This window comes from Salvia hispanica, chromosome 4 (genome assembly GCF_029641045.1).
Source record: "Salvia hispanica isolate PSC_SH4W2 chromosome 4, Shi_PSC_v1, whole genome shotgun sequence".
In the NCBI taxonomy this organism is placed as follows: Eukaryota; Viridiplantae; Streptophyta; class Magnoliopsida; order Lamiales; family Lamiaceae; genus Salvia; species Salvia hispanica.
In genome coordinates this window covers 51,646,528-51,663,199 of record NC_142695.1, presented here as the reverse complement: position 1 = coordinate 51,663,199, position 16,672 = coordinate 51,646,528, and positions in this window count along the sequence as shown.

The following is a 16,672-nucleotide window of genomic DNA, read 5'->3' as shown; positions in this document are numbered from 1 at the left end:
CTCATCATTTCCCAAATTATGTTGGAACCCGATGCCACTTGGAAATGAAAAATCTTCTCAAAAGGTGATGGGGATAACAGTAAGATTACAATTTAAATTATTTTTCTCATGTGATTAATATGAACAATCAATTTTGTTATACAGTACCGTAATTGGATTCTAGTGTTCTATGCTCGACTTTTGGCATATATTCTTATAATTATAGCTGGAAAAATAATGTAATCAAAGTCAAAGAGTCATAAGAAATACATCTTCCATTAGATAAAACCTTCCAATTTATATATGACTGAATTTATCAGTATTATAGTGTAGCTAGCTAGTTAAACCAGATAAGGATTTCATATCCTTTTACCCAACTTCTTCGATCATACATAATATATGTAAATTGATCATTATCCGCTGCCCGTTTGTAAGTAGTATCTTTCAAGTATTTTTTCAGTAAATCAACTTGTGTTGATACAATTTCCTCTGTAATTTCACCATCAATCCTTCTAACCGCTGCATATTTATATTTAGGCAGTTTCACTTGTTTCACGTCTTGTATTAAAGGTTTAGGAAGACCACCATTCTGATACTTGTTAGGCACGTACAAATAAACTTTATAAGTAGAATTCACGACATCCATCATCAATAGTGGCCCTGCATTGATAATATACTCGTTTCGGTCATTCTTGCGATAGAAGTAATCCAGCAAACTGTATATACAAAACATAAATTATTAGAAAATGGACAAAAAGATGTTAGAGTTTTAAAATCTAAGAAATTAACATAATTTAATGTGTTACCAGTTAAATACTATAAATAAAAATATAAACTGAATTTGGTTGTTAAATTTTCAAACAGAAGCATATTACTGCTCCTAAAACTAAAATTGGTTGACATAAAAAAAAAACTTACATTTGTTCACCTATTCCAATACCACCCATGATTGAGTATTGTACGACGCTTGGAGCTGTCACCCATAAAGCTTGACTGTAATTTCTTATTTCAAATTCCTTTTCACTGTGAATAATAGTAAATGCCGGACATTCAATTTTATTACATTGCACCGGAGGACCATCTCCTCCATATCCTCTTGTTTCATGACTTTTGCATTTTTGTACAATAATGCAAGAAAAAATCACCAATAAACCAAATGTCATTCTCGAAGGAGACATTGGAATAACTTGATTTGATAATGTTTTCCTCTCCTCGAAGAGGTGTATATATAGTCACATAAAAATCAGATAAACGTAATTATAATTAATTAGTCATTACTCTTGTAATACTAAAACAGTGTGTTGTGTTATAAGAGCTGGAGTTAGAAAATCACTTAGTATTAAATGCAATCGAGATTTTTGTATGTAATTTATTGTTCAATTAATGCATTGATCACGACCGTCAAATAATTTTCATTATAATTAAAAAAATTTATTGATATTTAAAAATTAAAATTTAAAACTTTGTAAAATTAAATCTAATATTGAAATAAAGAAACAAAGTGAAGGATGACAAAATGGAAGCAGAATGATAATTTTGAAATAATATCAGATTTAGTATATAACTGAAATAATATCATATTTAAAATGTTAAAAGTTTAAAAAGACCAAATTGCAAACCCCCAAAATCCCTCAAAAGGCATTTTCGTACCAAAAAAAGCCAAAAGGACCAATTTCAAGACAAACCCTTTGTCCAGGGACTACTAGCGATATTTTTAAAGTCTAAAGACTATGGACGAGATAAACTCATAGTTCATGGACTATTTTTATAGTTCACTCTAGAGTATAAGGTAGGTTTTGAAAATGGTAGTTTTTCTTATAAAAATGGTAGCGTGTAATATGAGAGAAAATAATAAAATGACAATTTCGCCGAGAAAGGCGGTTTTGAAATAAGAAATGAATGACAATGCCCCCCTAACTCTATTTATTTAATTGACATTTGACTTAGGGTAAAAATCAGATAATCAGAGATTATCCGCGTGATTAGGGCTGGGAAAAAATACCGAAATACCGAAATACCGGCCTTATCGTATCGAAAAAATACCAAAAATACCGAATTTTCGGTATACCGTGACTTTCGGTACGGTATGATACCTTACCGAAAGATTCCGGTAAGGTAACAGTATGAATTTTCAAATACCGCGGTATACCGTTGCATACCGAAATTCGGTATATACCGTAAATTAAGGTATATACCGTAAACTAAGGTATATACCACAAATATATAAACACAATTATATATAAAATATTTTTTATATATTTTTAAATTGTAAAATCTATTGTGAAATATAAATATAATTATGAATAAATTATATTTAATTTATTTTTAAAATTATAAAATATAAATAATATTCTAAATACTCTAATTTTCTATTTTAATTGATGTTGAAAGTCAGGTATACCGCAAAAGTAAGGTATACCGAACTTCGGTACGGTATACCGAAAATGAGGTATGGTATCGGTATGGAAATTCGCCATACCGAAAATAAGGTATACCGAAGTTCGGTATACCGAAAACTTTGGTAAGGTAAAGGTATGACTTTTTCGCATACCGTATTTACGGTAAGGTATATGGTATGGTGGTTTCGGTAAGGTATACCTTACCTACCCACCCCTACGCGTGATACCCAAAATCATAGGTAAGTTGTATGTTAGTTAGAGAGGTTGACAACCTAGAATGATCTTATAGATTGTTAAGGGTAAATCCCTTAATAAGAATGTATAACAAAGTAAGGAAGTCACAAAAGTAAAGCTCGTCTATCAACTAAGATTGAGATTGCAATTTGATATTTTTTGAATGATTCAAATGAATTACAATATCCCTATTTATAAAGCTAAATACCCTAATTTAAGAAACAAGAGAATAATCCTAAGCATGACAGATATTATAAATCAAGAAAATAATTCTAAGCATGTATGATAAGATATGTGTAAATTATTAATTAACTAAACAATAATCGCCTAGATTTGATTGTATCAAAGATTTCCATCTATATTGTTATCCAATGTTTTGGTTATCAATCCTAGATCAATATCCCATTCCATATCTGCTATCCGATTTTTTCAATATCAAGTACTCGATAATTTTTGGATCGGGTCGGGTATACCCTATATCCAAATTGACATCATAATTTTTGGATCAAGTCGGGTATACCCTATATCCAAATTGACGACCATGCTAGATGCAATGGGTCCCATTAATGAATTTTCCTTCTAACCGATAATGAATTTATTCAATTATTTCCATCATCGAACAAGAAAATTCGCAATGGGAGTCTTCTAACTTCATTAGGTAACACATCTCACTAAATAGGAGTTGGGTAATTGGAATGGATTTTGAAATTTATTATTGAATATTTAATTAGTTAGGCCAATCATGTTAGAGGTATTAATAGAGTTAAGGGTGGATTCAGCGCATTGTTTGTAGAAATGTTTCTAATGGTACAGAAAAACCAAAATATATACGAAAATTTGTACGATGAACGACATTTGAGAGTGGAGATGTAACTCATAAATATTTTCAACACGTAGTGTTTGTCCATATCAAAAAAAGATACAGTTGAAATTACATTAGTTATATAATTAACGTGTATAGTCATTGACATAGCTACATTGTGGCACGTGGCCATGGTCCCCAACACTTTATATGTGTACAAATTAGTATTCCTTCGGTCTTCAATCTATAATTAAATATATCATATTGAACATTACGAATTTTAATAAATTATTTAACTTTATAAATTAAAGTGAATAAAAAAGAAATTATTAGAACGTGAGATTTAATTTTATATATTAATTTTATATTGAATTGTGAATGAAATTAGTTAATGGAATGTAAGAGCATCCACAATGGATGCACGATCGCGCGCCCGATCGGCCGAGATCGGGCTTGGGCGAGTCGGGCATCCATTGCAGCCCTCGGTCGCGCCCGATCCCAAGCCCGATCAATCGGGCGCGTGATCGGGCGCCCATTGCAGAGGCGCGCCCGATCACGCCCGAGCCCGATCACGCGTTTGTGATTTTTTTTTCTTTTTCAATTCTATAAATATACCTTCATTTCACTCATTTTTCACACAACTCTCACACATCTCTCTCAACTCTCTCTCCATAGCAATATCTCTTTCGCTCACTTTTCCAAAATGTTTCCCGGGGATGATATTGGTCGGTCTATGGAACGCGCAATGTTTGCTTTCGGACCAGATTCTCGCCAGTATTCGTGCAATACATGAGCAAGAGCAAGCCGAACAGCAGGCCCAAGAGCAGGTCCCGAGGCCCATCCGCCGACGGACGGTCTGTTCGAGGACTACTTCGCCGAACATCCCCGGTGGGGCGCGCCGATTTTTCGCCGACGGTTTAGGATGCGGCGAGAGTTGTTTCTCCAGATTGTTCACGCGTTGGAGGCGCGCGACGAGTACTTCCAGTGGCGGGAAGATGCGGCCCATAGAAAGGGTCCATCCCCGCTGACGAAGTGCACTGTTGCGCTTCGTCAGTTGGCATACGGCACTACGGCGGACATGTTCGACGAGTATCTTCACGTCGTGGATACAACTGGCAGGGAGTGTCTGGTCAATTTTTGTGCGGGCGTTATTGACGCCTTCGGCGCCACATATTTGCGCAAGCCGAATGCCCAAGACTACCAGGACCTGCTGCGGATGCACGATACGGTGCACGGCTTTCCTGGAATGTTAGGGAGTATTGATTGTATGCACTGGGAGTGGAAGAATTGTCCTGCAGCGTGGAGAGGCCAATTCACCAGTGGGTATAAGGGTACCCACCCGACGATGATCCTTGAAGCAATCGTTGACCACAGTCTTTGGATTTGGCATGCTCACTTTGGCGTGGCGAGGTCCAACAACGACATCAATGTGCTGAACTCGTCCAGTCTCTTCACCGAGCAATGCAATGGCAACGGTCCGGTTATCAGCTTCACTGCCAACGGACGACAACATCATATGGGGTACTACTTAGCCGACGGCATTTACCCGAGATGGCCAGTTTTCTTGAAGACAATCTCTTGTCCAACGGGTGCGGGAGAGAGTTTTTTGCGGCAAAGCAGGAGGCTGCACGGAAGGACGTGGAGTGAGGATTCGGTGTGCTTCAAGCGCGTTGGGGAATAGTAAAAGGCCCGGCTCTTTCTTGGTACAGGCATCATATCGCCAATGTCATGTACGCGTGCATCATCTTGCACAACATGATTATTCACGACGAAGGTCGTGCAGCTAGCCAGTGGTCCGACGATGAAGCCGCTCCGAGCGCAGGTCATGCAGCCCCGCCGGTTGTTTCGAGGTTTACCCTATGGACTCAGCGAGAGATTACAAGCTCAGGAGAGCATGCGCAACCAACAAGCTCATCTTGATCTCATGAACGACATGATTGAAGAAGTTTGGACACGTAGTGGTCGTTGAAATTGTACCTCTTTTTTGTAACTTTAAAAAAAAAATTAAGTAATGTATGTGTTTTGCTAGTTCTTTAATTTAGAAGTCTAATTTTGCTATTTATAATTGGTAAACATAAAAAAATTAAAACTAAAATTGAAATGAGAAATGGATAATAGATAGGGCATGCATTAGGGCTCCACCATTGCAGAAAGATGGGACATGCTGACGTGGCAACCACTAGGGCTCTCATTGGGGCATGCACTAGGCCATCCATTGTGGATGCTCTAAGGTCCATTTACTAATTATAGCAAAAGTAAAATGAGATATTTATTGGCAGACAGACGAAAAAGAAAAAAAAATGAGGCATTTAATGGCGAACAGGAAAAGTAATACTCCTTGTATAACACAGTTACGGTTCGGAATCGCCGGTTCGAAAAATCTTGAACGGAACCAAACCTTGAGAGTATTTCGAGGTTATGGTTCGAAAACTGTCGGTTCTGAATTGAAAATCGACAATTTTTGTTGTTTGGTCCGGTTCCGGTTCGGTTTCACGGCTTTTGATAGTTTTCCGCGGTTCCGGCACGATTTCGGTTCCAGAATTTTGAAACCAGAACCGGCCAATGGTTCCAAAAGTGGCGGCTTCGATTTCGTTCCCAAACTATAACCGCCAGTTACGATTTTGCGGTTAATTAACCGCCCGAACCGTAAATCTTAGGCATCTCTAGTTGGTATCGACTTGAGACATTAGCCCATTGCTCGAATCTCCAAGGGCGACTTCTAAGGTGCTGCATTTTAGTTTGTCTTCAAATAAAATATTTATTTTCTGTTTGTGTTAGTTTTTTTTTCAGCTCGTTTTTTAATAAGATTAAAAGAATTAACATAACTGAATATAACAATACTATTTTTATTAACAGTTTTTACATAATGAATTTATTTTCAATATTACCCAATATTCTAGTTTCATTTGCAATTCATGTGATTTTTGAAAAAATATTTTATTCACATGACTCTATTTCTTATGCATCCAACTAGTTAATTCATTTCTACTACTATTACTCATTAATTAGTTCACTTTACGATTTTTCATTACTTCAAAAAATATTATTTGCATAATTGATTAAACAAGTAAATTCAATTAAGAGTAACAGTCATTTCTCCATCCCTTCTCTATTTCTATTTTATTTGTATGATAATCTAAATATATATTGTTCTCAAATATTTGGCCTGAGATGAATTTTCGCTCCCGTCAATGCAAATATTTGGAATGCTTTATATTTAACCGGTCAAGAGTTGAGGTTTATTTTTACAAGAAATTGGTTATCCAGGCTTATATGCAACGGGCTCCATTTAGTGACTTATCATTGTAACCGACGATGAATTTAATTATTTCATCATCGAACAAGAAAAATTAGCTATAGGAGTTGTTGGATATTTTAGTGTAATTGGGTTAATTTGATTGATCAGTTTTATCATAATGATACATCATATAAGTATGGAAGTACGGAGTTCACGCTTATTTGAATTTATTATGATGGACGGGGGTCTAGGGGCAGCGCCCCTGGGTAGCGGGGTCCAAGGGGCAGAGCCCCTGGCTGGGGTCGAGTTGTATAAGAAATTCATCCGAAAATGTAATTTCTGAAAGTCAAAGGACTAATTTGCAATTTCGGAAACCTTTTGAAAATTAGTTATTTTCTGTTTTTTCCCAACAGATGCACTGGTTCATCAGTAGATGCACTGGTTCGTCTTCTTCAAAATCTGATCGATTCTTCTGGTTCTAAACTCTCTCGAATATCAACATATTATAGTTCTGAATCTTCTGAATTGTATCCGATCAAATATTTTGGTAGAACCACCGAAATTGATTTGATCTGAAAGTGATTTATCACGACTTTCAGATTATCCATTTTTGTTCAATATTCTAAATCTCCCTAACAAAGATCAAATCAATAGAAAATGTCGAACAAGGAAACGGTGAAGGAAGGAACGAAAGGTTTCGCGAAGTTGGATAAATTTGCTGGCCAAGATTTCAGACGCTGTCAAAAGTAGATGCATTTCATGCTGACGAATCTCAAGGTCGTGTACGTTCTGAGTACTCCCATGCCCGAGGCTGTTGAAAATGAAACTCTGGAACCGACGAGGGGGCGGATGAAGTGGGAGAACGATGACTACATATGTCGTGGTCACATCTTAAACGATATGTCTGATTCTCTATTTGATGTGTATCAAAATGTTGAGTCTGCTAAGGAATTGTGGGATTCTCTCGAAGCCAAATATATGGTAGAAGATGCCTCTAGCAAGAAATTTCTTGTTAGTAACTTTATTAACTATAAAATGGTTGATTTGAGGCCTGTCATGGAACAATGCAACGAATTGTTGAGGATATTGGGATAGTTTTCCCAATATGATATGAAAATGGATGAATCCATTTCTGTCTCTAGCATTATTGATAAACTGCCACCTTCTTGGAAGGATTTTAAAGATAATCTGAAACACAAGAAGGAGGAATTGAACTTGGTCGAACTTGGAAGTGATTTCCAAATTGAACAGTCCATACGTGATATGGAAAAGAGCTCTGTTGGTAATGCTAAAAATATGGTTGGTTCTTCTGTGAACATAGTGGAAGAGGGTGAATCCTCAAAGGCTGGTAAAGAGAAACATAAGTTTCAAGGGAAACGGAAGTTTCAAGGGAATAGTAAGGATGGGAATAAGAAGCCTATACTGACTTGCTGGAAGTGTGGCAAATCCGGGCACTTCAAGAAGTATTGTAAGTCTGGAAAGGGTGGAGGAAAATGGAAAAACGAGACTGGTTCAAATGGATCCAAGGATCCTGAAAAACAATCAGGTTCGTTTTCTGTACCTAATGATCATTCTGTTGAAAAATTTATAACTGATTGATAAATTATCATTGATGATTACAGATATCTATTGGGATTCATTATTGCGATAAAACTAATTTGTAATTTATTGTAGAATTTTATACAAGTTTAAAACTTTTCATATTGATTGACTATGCCAAATATTTTCTTATTGAGATCCATGGTGCAGCAGACTTTGCGCTTGTGTGCTTTTGTATAACTTTTTCACATGTTCTTAAGTGTTGTTCATATATGATAGTACGTATGCTTTGTTAAAATTTCATTCATTTTGGAGTTCGACTGATGCCTTAAAACCGTGCGTAAAAAACCTTGGAAGTTGCTGTCAATTTGGTGACTTTTGAAACATGTGTCCGCTGATTTTGCATTGGTTTTCTGTCGCACGGCATGTGTGCGTTTTTTTGCCTAATCGTTGGTATTATTATCTCGAATGTCCTTAATTTCGATCTCGTTTGGGGCATAAAATTGGTTGTGAAAATCCTTGGTCATATTTTTGTAGTTCATTTTAAAAACATGCTTTGCACACGATTTTTGCTGTCTCGTTTAAAGCAGGCCCAATCTCAAATAAAAGAAGACCGAACTACATTATTATATGGAGTACTACAACTCATGAGAATTTCTATATATCTTCTGGCTTGAGTGGATGTATTTTAAAATTTATCCTAATAACTCATTTTTTTTTTCAATAACGGGTTAGAAATAGTGATGGCAAATTAAATATGAGTTATTTTTACTGAATCCTAACTTTTTTGCACATGGGTGTATTTATTACTATTTCATTTTATATATATAGTTAAAAAAATTAACTTCCATTTAACATTTTAAAATAAAAATTGTGTTTATCGTGCACTTTGGTGTTTCGGAAAACAGTATAGCATTCACTTTCCGAACATAAAACACTACAAAAAAAATATGGTTTCCCGACCAACATTTACCAAGCACCTTACTTGTGCTTGGAAACTACCGAGCACTTTTACCTTTCCTCGGAAAAATATCGCAACGAAACCGCCCGCTCGTGGCCGGTCCGAACGGTTGATACGGATCATTTTGTGAGAATGATTAGTTTTATTAAATAAGTTGGTCGTGGTATCGAACGCAATCATATCAACTATACCAACTATTATTAGGGATAATTCTTCTTTTGTTCTAGCTTGGTAATAGCATTCCATTTTAATGAAGAACAATAGATTTGTTCCCAGTTAGGGAGTGATGCATAAAGGTTATGCGTCTTTATAAGTAAAACGCATATCTGTTATGCGTCTTTATTTAATGACGCATAAGGATTATGCGTCGTTGAGTAAAAACGCACAAAAAATTAACGTTTTGGAGTGACGCACAACAATTATGCGTTTTTATTTAGTGACGCATAACCATTATGCGTCTTTCATTAGTGACGCATAAGGGTTATGCGTCTTCCAGTCGCGATTTAAACACAGAATCGGCAGAACAGAAGGCAAAAACACATTTCCAACGAGCAGGCAATTGGAGTCGCGATTTTCCATCGTCTCCGACGCTAGAGCCCATCTTTTCCGACGAATTTCAAACATATTTCGGTATTTGTTCTTCAATTTGGCTACATTCATCATTATTCATGTTTATTTTGCTCTACTTTGTCAGTTTTACCCAATTTATTAAAAATTAGGACTTATAGAAAAATGTCCCTCATTGTTGTTTTTGGAAAATGTTTGTGATGCAGAAATCATGCAAGTATTTGTGAGTTTGTATTGGGGTGGTAGAGTAGTTCAACTACCACATATGGGTATTGTTTATGATCCACCTCGTGCGAGGAGCTCCATCGTATTAAATTCGTGTGTTTCCTATTCTGAATTGGTAGCAATGATATGTGATGCGATGAGAATAGATGTGAACCAGCACACTATAGAATTATTGTGGAGACAATGTATAGTGTTTGCTTCCGGGATGAGTTATACATGTTCTGTGATTTGCAATGATGAAAGTGTAATGTTTATGTTCAACAATGCTCAAAATTCAAGTGGGTGTATTGAATTATTTGTTGAGTATTCACCTGTTAGAAGTTCAGAAATCCCACCAGTTGTTGATTTTGGTAGTGGATCATCTGCGAGGGTTGAACTTTTGAGATCTGATTGTGGTATTGGATCATCTGCAAGGGGTGAACATATGAACTTTTATCATAGTATGAATGAGCAGAGAGATGTTGTAGATGCTGTTGATGTTGGTGGTGGATTGAATGATGAGGTAGATGTAGCAGATGTTCTTAATGAGCCAACAACACTATCTGATACTGAGCCAGAACCCGATCTCTGTGATGGTGATGGTTCTTCTGATGATGGTGATGGTTCTTCTGATGATGAGCTAATACCATGTAAACCTGTTATACAAGGTGAACAACCACTTCCGGAATATAACACTAGAGGGTTGAAATTCTTTCGCGAATTACCAAGTCGTCCTTCTGGAGTATCTGATGATGGTGTTGATAATGAACACAACAATTTGTATTGGGATGAGAATGAGCCGCATAGGATTGTGTTGGGAACAAAATTTGATTCGAAGCTTCATGTGAAGACTGTTATAACTATGTGGAGTTTGTGGCAGGAAAAACAGTTTAAGGTCGTCGAGAGCAAATTAAGAAGGTGGCATGCCGAATGCAAATTTCCAGCAGGAACGACAACAACGGGTATAGGCATCATCAGCACCACCGACGCTGAAAAAGCGAGGGAATGTAAGTGGGAGGTTTCAGTTACTCAAAGGGCGCATGACGATATGTGGGAAGTTAGAAAGTGGGTGGGGCGACATACTTGTGTAGGCCATCGTGCTAACAGAGATCATGCTAACTTCTCATCGGCAATGATTGCTCTGTGTATTCGACATCATGTGCGACAATGTGCCAATTTCAAGGTCTTCTCAATAATAGCTGATGTTCAAGACAGATTTGGCGTGTCAATCAGTTATAAGAAGGCATGGTATGCAAAGAGAAGGGCTATAGAGTTTGTATATGGTGGATGGGAGGAATCATTTAGGCAGTTCCCAAGCTACATGTTTGAACTCCAGTCACAGAATCCGGGCACAATTGTTGAGTGGAAGCACAACGAGCTGTTGAGTCAGAGACGTACAAATGTGTTCAACTATGTTTTCTGGGTATTTGGGCATGCAATACATGTTTTAAAGGTAAGTTGCTTGTTGCTTGTGGTTTTGATGCTAACAAGACATGCTTGCCTATTGCATATGCTGTGGTGGATGAAGAAACCAATGACAGTTGGTCGTGGTTTTTGGATCATGTAAGAACTCATGTGGTGAAATACGAGAGGCAGGTGTGCATTATATCAGATAGGCATAAAGGAATCTTCAAAGCAATAGAGTCTAAAATCATGACAAGGGCCCCGCAGATACACCACAAATTTTGTTAGGTCCATGTGAGGGCAAATGTGTTGAAGAAGCACAAGGGCCCCAGTTTGAAGGCCATGATCTGGAAGTTGGGGGTCAGTACTCAGGTACGTAAATTTGACAGAAGAAGTCGACATTATCTGATGTCAGCCGTGGTGCGCTGCGAATGCTTGATAGGATTACAAAAGAATGTTGGTCACTATGCTACGATGGCACACTTCGATGGGGGTGGCCACAACAAACATGTCGGAGTGCTACAACAACGTGTTGCGGGGTGTTAGAGAGTTGCCAATTAGAGTTTTGGTTGATTTGACATTTTGGAGGACGGTGAAATGGTGGGTGCAGAAGAAGACAACAATTGAACACACTGAATGTGAGTTAACCCCGTGGGCGAGGGACATGCTTGCTAGGAATGACTCAAAGGGGTGAAAACATTACATTACTGTAGTTGACCGAGATACAGGGAAGTATCATGTCCGAATTCGAGGAAGAATAGAAAATGGAGTGTCAAAGGGCAACAATGTACAAAAAGTCAGGTATCTGGAGTCGACGTGTAGTTGTGGTAAGTGGCAGACGTGGAGAATTCCTTGTTCACATGGTTGTGCAGTTGCTAGAGACAGAGGTCACGTCATGATTGACCTTATAGATAAGTCCTACTACCTAAGTACATGGAGATCACAGTACTATGGTGAAAATTCATTTGATGCACCAAGACACGAAGATTATTGGGTTGAACCTCCATGGAAATTGCGCATCACGCCCCAGCAGTTGATTCCTAGAAGGCATGACCGAATTAGAAGAAGGAGGATACGTAATCAAATGGATGTCCGCGAGGAAGATGAACCGAGAGCTCCTCGCCGTTGTAGAAATTGCGGGAAAGAGGGGCATGACCGAAGAAATTGCACAGACGGTGCTGTTCAGTAATTTCATGGTATATATTTCCTAGCTTTTGGCATTGATTGAGTTGTGCATTTGAGAGCTATTAGTTTTTTTATTGACTATTTTTGTTGATTTGCAGGAACAACTGACAAGAGAAGGCATGGCTTCAAAGCTGAATATCATTGATGTTTGTTTTTTGCTGCAGAAACTGATGGTGGATCTTATTGGACAGTTACTATGTTTATTTATCAACATTTTGTGGTAGATGTTGTTGACACTTATTATATTGACTTTTGTTGACAGTTATTATGTCAGATGAATATTGTTGTCATTTTTTTTATCCAGGTGGAATGATTATTTGACAATCGACACTTTGTATTGTCAATTTTGTAAAACATTTCCAAGAATTTACCTTAAAATTGCAAGAATTAAAACATATAAGTTCACACTAAAGATACAAATGAAGCCCCTATCAAACACCTATTTCCCCGAAGGCGTGAATTTTGTTGGAGCTTTCCCTTTGTTCTTCCTTGTTGAAAACCCCCTCAATACATTATGCATAGCCTTCCCAATCTTACTTGATGAACTCTTCACTGTTGGTCGTGACGATCCCTCGGTGGGTGGTCGAGATATTACTACTTCATCATCTTCCTCACTCCCTGATTCCCCACCCTATTCTTCCTCGCCCTCACCCTCTTCGTCCTCGCCTTCTTCTTCCCCAACCGAATCCACGAATTGATAATTCTGGAAGTATGGATCATGTCCTGCTAGCGCTGCGTTCCAATCAGATCCACCGCCAAAGAATGAGTCACATGTTGATCGTGCTCCCCATTGCAAGTGCTCGTGGCTTGCACCACTCAACTGAGAATGTGACCCTGGGTAGACAGTCTAACCTGGGGGATCGTATTCTGGATGCAGTGGCGATGGTACCGTATACTCGGGTTGCGGCTGCTGCGGCTGCGACAACCTATGTTGTCGTGTCCACCCGTCCGAACACCCGGCAATCCATGACGAAGAGAAGTTGGTGGGCGTGGCGGCATGGCCACATTTCGCCGTTACGAAGCTGGATACTCCATCACATCAGTGTGGTTCGTCGCACGAAGGGCCTCATCAGCAATTTCTCGGATCTACCGTAACCGAGGGTCGTTGTCGTGTTCAGAGGTCAAATGCCATATCCCTTGAAGGGCCTCAACCTAGATAATACAAATATATAATCATTACAATCAATCTATACAATCAATCTATACAAACATCAAACTAAATACATTTTTATATACAAAAACATAACATACTGTCAACTTCAACGAAGAGGCTGACTCGTTCATCCCAACTGTTGACTGCGTCCCAGGTTGAACTAGGTACGACACTGTGATCCTATTGTACCAAGCCATATAGCTCGGATGACAGGAACCTTCCATGGACGCCGTTGCATGGTGAAAAGTTGATTGGGACCTGTCGTGTCTCAAATCCCATTCATCTATGTAGAATTTATGTATATTTGCTCAATTAGCACCCTTCCTCCCACGGCGGTGACTTTTAGACAAATGTCCTGCATTACCTAGCATCCTATCACGATACTCAGGAATACCTTGGTAGCGGTTAAATTGTTGGCAAACTCGTCCAGCCTCGTGTGCCTCGACAAATGACCAACACACCAAGTAAGCGTCGCACAAGAAGGATGTAGTCGAATCAATGCAGTAATCAGGCAGGATAGAATCTGTATACAGTGTCCACACAAACTAAAAAACAATAATATAAATATCAAAATTAATTTCATAGTTTAAAAAATAGTAAATTCATTAACTAACCCAACAAAAACAAATTTCACCTGACCGGGACGAATCAATGATAACTGATCATGATAATGAGCTACTGAATATCGAGGAGCATTTCCAATTTCAGTAACTCCGTGCCACCTATACAAAACATTTATGTCAAAAGTTAACAAAGAAACATAGTTAAGTGAGTTAATGTAAAAAATACATTACTTGGCTCCAGACGGGGTATACGGCGTGTGCATAGGCGATATAAAAAAGGATGGCCTTAATGTGGGCATTCTTTCCCACGCCCATAGCTGCAAAAGAACCATAGGTCCACCCACATCTCTTTTCTGTCTGCCTATAGATGCCTCGCATAAATAATGATACAGAAACGCTAAGGCAGTGCTACCCCAGCTGATACTAGACACGTCAAAGGCATCGTCAAAGGCATTCAACCACATAAAGGGGACCTTGCACCCCGTGGTATCCGGTATAATAAGACCCCCTAACAAGATCAGCGCATGAATACGTGCCCTTTGCATGTATACATAATCATACAGCCCATCTTCCAAAGGTATCGTCGTTTGGTGGATAAGAGATGTCATTAACAAACCGCCCTGCTTCGTTTCATTTTCTACGTCAGGTATCCATCCTAACATATCTCGACACTTGCTGGGACAATCGTCATATCCGATAGGGTAGTCACGGCCAGTGAAAACACGACCGTCTGCTCTCAAGCCCCACAAGCTTTGCACATCCTGTAAGGTTACAGTAACCTCTCCAACTGGTAGGTGGAAACAGTGTGTCTCAGGCCTCCAGCGCTCGATCAATGCAGTGATAAACTCGTTGTCTATCCTCATCGGCCTTCCACATTCCAACAAGCCTTTGAAACCTCATACATCAAGCCAATGTTTCACAGTTGGATGTATTTGCACTGTCCAGACCTTACTTTCCGTCCGACGAACTCTAAACACATTTGATGTGCCATTCGCCAACAAGGAGGCTGAAATGTGTTCGGTTTGATGAAAGAGTAATGATGGATCCTCAGGTCCATAACATAACTGTTCTTCAGAACTTGAAGATGCCATCTGCTTCAAAATAATAACCCAAATTGAATCAACATTCCAACATAATCATAAACTCTAAACCCAAATTGAATCAACATTCCAACATTCTTAAGTTCAAAATAATCACCCAAAATAATCACCCAACTTAATCAACATTCAATTTTAATCATAAAAACTCAACAATCCAACTTAAATTGCAACTACAACTGAAAAACACACTTCAATTCAACTTAATCAAAAAATTCAACTTCAACAATCCAACTTCATCAAAAATTGAATCACTTCCTAATTATATACATGTGAAACACACAAATAGGCAACAAAACAACAAAAATCGTCCGAAATTTCATCAATTTCATCCTAAACCCTAACTTTGTTAAATTAGGGAAAACATACAGAAATTAAGCAATAAGGGATAAATGTAGCCAAATTGAAGAACAAATACCGAAATATGTTTGAAATTCATCGGAAAAGATGGACAATTGCGCCGGAGAAGATGGAAAATCGCGACTTTGCTCGCTGCCTCTGTTCGAAATGTGTTTCTGCCTCTGTTCTGCCGATTTTAAATCGCGACTGGAAGACGCATAACCCTTATGCGTCACTAATGAAAGACGCATAATGGTTATGCGTCACTAACATTAGACGCATAATGCTTATGCGTCACTAAATAAAAACGCATAATTGTTGTGCGTCACTCCAAAACGCTAATTTTTCGTGCGTTTTTACTCAACGACGCATAATCCTTATGCGTCATTAAATAAGACGCATAACAGATATGTGTTTTCCTTATAAAGACGCATAACCTTTAGGCTTCACTCCCTAACTGGGAACAAATCTATTGTTCTTCATTAAAGTGGAATACTATTACCAAGCTAGAATACAAGAAGAATTATCCCACAATTATTAATCATCTATAAAAACAGCGAGCACTTTTACTTGTGCTTGACTTTTATCAAATATCAATCATTTCTTCCGAGTACTTAGTAATTTGCTCGGAATTTAAATCAATTAGTTTTTCCTATTTTAAAAGGTGGGCGAGCACTGGGAGTGTGTTCAGAAAATTCCAGCATTGCAAATGTGCTCGAACATAGATAATTTACTTTGAATAAATTTAATATTAAATCATATTTCAACAGATAGCCGAGCATCACTTATATGTGCTCGAAAAAAGCCTAGCACCTTAAAGTTGCTCGATATATTCTCTGAGTTTGGGATAATATAGATACAATATTTCATATTTCTAAAGCAATGCTACAAATTGGCATTTTCCTTCCCGCCACTCCCAACTCTGGACCACCGAGAAGGAGCAAGTATTCTCTGAGTTTGTTGCAGGTGATCGATGTAGAGAAGAAGACTCTCTCAACAACGTAATCA